Consider the following 7,254-nt stretch of genomic DNA (forward strand, 5'->3'; position numbering starts at 1 on the left):
GCAAGTAATTCAGCTCTCCATAATATACCGCCAGGATTCAGCACTCAATTCTTCACAAAACTCCATCGAAAACCCTGCATACTGACATGCCTATTCTGTGGCAGTCCTATTTTCCTTTTCCCACTTTCAAGCAGGGTCTCCAGATCTTTGAGCAGGACCCTAATCAACAGAAATGTTGGTCCATTTACGCCCAGAAGGTGACTTTCGTGAACTAGAAATTAACAAATACCACGCAGAGATTTCGGATGGCAATTCCAGTAATATTAACAGTTTATTACTGACTCAGGGTTCAACCTTTGACAGTTTTCTCTTAAACAACATACAAAACTTAATTCTAGATTTAACTTATGACAGATGCGAATTCCTTAACAACATTTCATATATTCATTGACCGTTCACTGACCATCACATAAAACACACAGAGATTTCTGAGCAGACATTTATACACTTGTCCAATTAACCATGGGGAGATCAAGTAACAAAAATCAAAGAACTATTACAGTTTTCATATGCAGAACCTTTATTAGCATATTATTGTTACCTCAATGGCCTGATCATACAAGGATGGGTGTACTCTTCCCTAGCCCTCTCTATCCATCAGACCTCCCCTCACTCCATCTGTCTCTCCCTTGCTCCCTCTCCTTCCTTTTTTTTCAAAAAGAAGTTATACATAAGCCATACCTAACTACTTCTTTCCACACATGAAGGAATTAGTTATACAGTTATAATTCAATCTTTATCTTCATTCAAACAAACTAGACCACTTTTAACTACTTGCCCTTATTGAAATTAACACAAATTTAACAACTAAGTCTTCCTCAAGTCTTGCATTAGCCACAACATGTGACCACCCCGTCACATTGCTGGCCCAGTCTAGATGCTCCTGCATCAGACTCTCACAGTTGAAAACATTCATGATCTTCTGATCATGTGCTTTCAAAAAGGAATGAAGAAAAATAAAATTCCTCCTGGATCCCAGACTTTGTCCTGGAGTTGTTGATCTGAAAATGGAAAGTTACTTGTCTTATTCCGCAAGACCTTAACCTTCAAGTATGTGTATGTCCAAGACTTCTAAGTGTTTACTTTGTTATTTCTTTAGGCAGAGCCTGTAGAGGGCCAGGTAGCCTCTGGAACTCATCCTCTTTTTAGAGGTGACATGTCCGGTGAATGCCCCTACATTCTATCTCTGTATAAGAAATAAGAAGTTTATACCTTTTTAGAGGTCATTTGGAGTGTCTAGCTCACAGTTGAAATTATTGGAAATGGATACCTTGCACCCTTAAACAAGTACATTCCATTTTCAGATCAGATGGTATCAGAGCACTAGGTTGCTTGACTGACATCACTAGCTTGATTGTGTAGCTTGAAAGGTGTCTTAAGCAGTGTTGGAGATTGACTGCCTTATTATTGTGCAAAGTATTTGTTGTTTGAGTTTGTTGAAGCTCTTTGGTTCATTTTTATAATGACAACTTCCATAAGTGAGTTCTCAAAATCATCCTCCTTCACAAGATTCTTTGATGAAGGCTTGAAGCAAGAATTTTTCATCATGACGAATATGGTGAGAGAAATGTATGAGGATGAAAGAAAGAGCTCTAGACTTCAAGAGCAGTTGAATTCCATGAGGGAAGAGAATCAGTTGCTTTCTAACCAATTGCAGGAAATGGAATGCCAACTTCATATTGCAAACATGAAGCTGGAAAGGATGCATGAGTTGGAGACACAACTCCTTGTTGACAAAGAAGCCTTAGCCAATTATCAACTTGAAGAAGAGGTAAACAATTCTTGTTTGTCTTCAAATTCGCATAAGAATGTTTATGTTGGTTCTTTTGAGAAACATACCAGAGGCATAGGGTCCAAGTTGATGTCCAAAATGGGATATGAAGGAAAAGGATAGGGAAAACATGCACAGGGTATAGTTGAGCCAATAATGGTTGAGGTAAGGCCTAAGAATTTGGGTCTTGGTTATGGACAATCTTATGGAGAAAGTTCTAAAGCAGCCATGAAGGCAATTGAAACAGTTCCTAGAAGGAGTTTCATTTCAGGTTCTTTATCTCAAGGTTGTAAAGGTTGTATTCTTGAGGAATGCAATAGTTTGAAACATACATTGCAAGAAGAAGGTGTGCATAAGCATGCACTTGAACAAGGGAGTGGTAAAAGCTCTAAAACCATTAAAGGGATTGATGGTGTTCCAAAAGGAGCTTCTTCTTCATTTGATTCATCTCCTCATGAAGGTAATGAAGGTGAAATACAAAGGTATAAATCTGATTTCAATCATATTTCCTTTGATCATGTAAAGCATGGAAAATTTCCACATAAGCATTGGAAAAGAATTGCATGTTCTTTTTGTGGTTTGTTTAACCATAGTGTTTCTAGATGTTGGAAAAGAATGGCAACATACAGGAAACTTTTGAAGGAAAGGAGGCAAGAAGCCAAAGTTCCATTGAACAATGCAAATCATGCTATCAAGAAGGTGAACATGTGTTGCACTTATTGCCATAAGCAAGGACATACTGTTGAAAGGTGTTGGGCTCTGAATCCAACAATGCTTCCACGAAAGTTGAAGAAATGGGAGAAAGAGTATGGCAAGAATGGGAAGGATGTTTCCATCATTGATATGTGTCAGGATGATACACATGTTGATATCCATGTGCAGTTAAAGAAAGCGCCTTTGAAATGGATTGGTAAGAAATGGTTAGAATTCTTATCCAATTAAAGTTGCATGTCTTTGATTGAATGCATTTCTTTGTTAAGGGAATGCAAGTTGCAGGATGGAAAAGCTGAGTATGAGACTCACTCTATTGCAGCGAAAGTTATATTCATTTCAGCTTTGAAAGTACATGTACATGTGATCGAGGATATTGTACTTATGATTGTACTTAAGAGAAAGTTGAAGGATAAACTGCATGCATGAGAATAATATGCATGAGCACAGGGATCATGATGATTTCCTTGTATTTTAAACATGTATGTGTGATTAACTTGAAGGGTTGATTACTTTGTTTTTAACCATGCATGTAATGTAATATTGACTTGGAAAAAGTTAATTTGATCTCCAAGATTGTAAAGAGGAGAAATGATGAGGTGTTTCATCTTTGTAAAAGCCTTCTCATTTGGGAGGCAGCTCTTCTTCTGGAGCGAAGGTGCCATGGATGGGCATTGTGACAGCTCGCAAGCGCACATGTTCAGGGGAATATTTCAGCTTATATATCAGAAAGTTTCATTGCTGGTTTCTGCAAACTTTCAGTTTGTCTGGCGAACAAGCTTGGTCGGGATTCAACGAATACTTGGTTTATGCAACAACATTCGCCATGACGACAGTTGATAAGGCAGGACATTTTGGCATCAGTATGCTCTTTTGGCTGAACGAAAGAGGATATTTCTGTTCCTCAAGTGCTGTACAGTTCAGTTCAGAGATTCAGTGAGCTTTTGGGGACCAAAAGTCTTCTCATTTGGGAGGTGTGATCAGGTGCTCATGTCCTAAGTGTCGGAAAATGCTCAAAATTTAAAGTGCTTAGAACTAGTTCAAAGTTGAATGAATGGAAAGTTCTTGTCTTCCCGATTCTGGTGCCACAAACGGTTTGAAAAACGGTCACCGTATGAGGAAGTTATGGCAAAAAGAAGAATTTGTCCATAACATTAGAAATTTTAATTTTTCAAAAAAAGATAAAAAAAGAATACTCCGCCTGGCAGGAAATCCGAGGCAACCACCAAACATTAAATGTAACTGCAGTTAAGTTGGCGGAATTTTGGCAGGAGCGCCAAATTTGGCGGACCCGCCATAATTGGCGGAGCTATCTGGAGTTAACTAAAGTTAGTTGGAGTTTTTCTAGGGAAAAACTGGAGAAACTTTAAATGGCCATAACATTGGCTAGGAAAGTCGGTTTTGGACGAATTTTTTTTTTGATTTTGGGTATTTTCGACCTTCTGAAGCCATTAGTGCAGGTCGTATAGTCATATGAGGTCATTTGCAGGTGTTTTTGCTTCGTGGAAGTTCCAGGAGCCACCAGGGCCAAACCAGTTTGGGAGCTGCATTGGGAATTGTTCAGCCAGTGAATGTGGAACGAAGGTCATTCATGAAGGTTTTCAGCATTGTGAATCCATTTCTACAGATCGTTTTTCCTTTTGAGGCATTCTTTTCACTGTTTTGCTTCAGGGAAGCTTTCAGGGCCACTAGGGCCAATTCAGTGCATGAGCTGTTTGGGGGCTATGTTCATCCGTTTTTGGTGATTCAAAAGCGTATGTATGCTATTTTCGACCTTCTGAGTCTAATGGAAGAGGTTTCAAAACCAATTTAGGTCATCTTCACCTCAAAATTCTCCATGCAAGTTTAAAGGGCCACCAGGGCCAATCGGGGAAAGTACTGTATAAGGTACAAAATTCATTGTTTAGTGTTTGGGAAAGAGCATGTTTGGCTAATTCCTATCTTCTGATTCTGTATTTACAGTCAGATTTTCCTTTGAGACACCCATATTCTTGTATTAGCCTTTGTAGAAATTTTAATACAAGAGGACAAGCCTAGTTGGAGAGGTTTGGTCCAGCAGATGTAGCCCAGAGGGGGGGGGTGAACTGCTTTATCATTTTGATGTATTTATTTGCTGAAGATGATATGATAAACAAAACTGATATAAAGTATTAAACAACAAATAAATATAACTTGCATACACACATAATCACTTATTCATCTACAGAAAGTTACTTGTCTTATTCCGCAAGACCTTAACCTTCAAGTATGTGTATGTCTAAGACTTCTAAGTGTTTACTTTGTTATTTCTTTAGGCAGAGCCTGTAGAGGGTCAGGTAGCCTCTGGAACTCATCCTCTTTTTAGAGGTGACATGTCCGGTGAATGCCCCTACAGTCTACCTCTGTATAAGAAATAAGAAGTTTATACCTTTTTAGAGGTCATTTGGAGTGTCTAGCTCACAGTTGAAATTATTGGAAATGGATACCTTGCACCCTTAAACAAGTACATTCCAAATTTGGCGCTCTTGCCAAAATTCCACCAACTTAACTGAAGTTACATTTAATGTTTGGTGGTTGCCTCGGATTTCGTGCCAGGCAGAATATTCTTTTTTTAATTTTTTTTGAAAAATTAAAATTTCTAATGTTATGGACAAATTCTTCTTTTTGCCATAACTTCCTCATACGACGACCGGTTTTCGAACCATTTGTAGCACCAGAATCGGGAAGATGAGCACTTTCCAGTCATTCAACTTTGAACTAGTTCTAAGCACTTTAAATTTTGAGCATTTTCCGACATTTAGGACATGAGCACCTGATTAGTTGTCCATATGATCCGCTCCTCCATTTAGGATGCATGTCAGGTGCTTCCTACTTCATCTTCCTTCTCTGGTCACAATAGTTTGGAGCTAAAAACACTGTAATAATTTTGCTGTCGTGTTCAATTTCATAATCTTCTTCTTTAACTTCATGAGACCTGACCACCTGCGCAAGATTGTTTTCTTGCAAAAATCTTTTGGTCACATCTTCTCCAAAAGACAAACCAACCTCTCGTTTGTTGGGTCCACGCCCTTTATGGAGCTGTGGATCGCTCCAAAGTATTTCACACATCAGACCCTCTTCAGGTGGCTCTTGGAACCGAACAATGTCTTTGATATCATCCAGTTTTATACCATCAACACTAAAAAGACTACCATGGACAACAAAAGTCTTGTCATTGAGGACATGAGCCAAAGGCAAGCAGCAAAACTCTTCAGCGAAAAGCTCAACCATGTTTTCACTATACTTGGACTTGACTTCGCCCTCAAAACTATAAATCTGGTTCATACTCCTGCTTTCACGGTTTCCTCTTGCAAGATAGAGTTCAGTTGGACACATACACTTGAATACGAATAGCACAAGTATAACTTCAACTGAAAATGATCCTCGATCAACAAAATTACCATTAAAAAGATCAGGATTGTCCTCCGAAGGAAGCCTACTAATCTCAAAGATATTAAAAAGGTCATAATACTGACCATGGATGTCATTACAAATAGTGAATTGCTTTCCAATCGAAATATCGATGTCAACCAGCGATGGCATTGCCTCCAGCAAATCCTTTACTTGTAATAATATTTGAAATGCACACCTTCTGCGTATATTTTTCTGATTCTTGAAGTCATCCATCACTTTCTTTATAAAATCCAATGTTACATTTTCTCCTTCTATTCTATGCTGTCGCTCTACCTTTATTGAATGAAAATCAATGGGATCAACAACAGAATGATTCACAAGATCATTCATTGAGATGGCCTCAATAAATCTAGCTTTTTTGACTGTTGTTTCGGTCTCTTCAAGCTTTTTGGTGGCATCAGGATCATTTGGACAAATTCTCTTACCCTGCTGAAAATCTTTCAGTACTTGACTGATCACCTTTTCTGATGCTGCCAGCCTTTGCCTTCTGGTCTGCTTCAACACCAGTTTCTTTATGTTCTCAATCTCTGTTTCCAGTCAATCTTCTTGTTGGTCTTCTTCATTAATTCTCCCTTCCTACTTTAGCTTGTTGCTGCTGTCCAGCTGCATCTTCCTCTGTTTCACACATTCAGACTGTGTGTCTCCTTTCAACAATATTTCAACTTGTTGTTCTGGACTTCCTTCTTTCATCAACATCCCAGTGTGTTGATTTAACTCCTTCAAAGAGTTTTCAAGTTTTTCCTCTGCATCATCTATTCTAACAATACTTCCTTGCCCTGGTTCACAGTTGTGAACTTCTTCCCCTGCTTCTGCTTCTTTTACTGTAGACCTCTTGCAGCCTTCATCAGGTACTGGTGCTTTTAGCCATTTCTCCAGTAACTCTAGCTCCTTCTCCCATACATTAGCTTCTTGATGAGTGCTGCTTTCTTTTTCTCCTTGATCCTGTTGTTGACTTTTTGTCATTGTCAGCTCTTCTTCCTTTTCTTCACCTTTTGCTAGGTGAATTTCTACTTCATGTCATCTTCCTTGAGGTACGTTTTCCAGGTTGATCAACTCAACATCTCCCATGGTTGACTCAACCATGCCTATCATCATGACAGCATGATGATCTTTTACTATGTTTTCAGAAATCATAGTCTCTTCTTCATGAACTTCTTTGACAATCTTCATTGGTTGTCCCTTTTCACCTTTATATGTTGCTTTCACTACTATTTTTGAGCTCTCGTCTTCTATGCAATTTCCTCTTCTAGGACTGTCAACTACATTCCGTGTGGGTGATACTGAATCGCTTGAAAACAATGTTGAGGAGCCATTGAGTGGAGAGGAACAATAGCTAAGAC

The 7,254-nt window shown here is 38.8% G+C and overlaps 1 pseudogene; it reads right to left on the bottom strand.

The window, feature by feature from the left end:
- Positions 1–5,329: 5,329 nt before the first annotated feature.
- On the bottom strand, positions 5,330–6,877 carry LOC149153190 (serine/threonine-protein phosphatase 5 pseudogene; annotated as a pseudogene).
- Between the last annotated feature and the right edge of the window lie 377 nt (positions 6,878–7,254).

Source organism: Pinus tabuliformis, chromosome 9, assembly GCF_031772625.1.
Source record: "Pinus tabuliformis cultivar Carrire ecotype Pingquan chromosome 9, CPIR1, whole genome shotgun sequence".
Lineage (NCBI taxonomy): Eukaryota > Viridiplantae > Streptophyta > Pinopsida > Pinales > Pinaceae > Pinus > Pinus tabuliformis.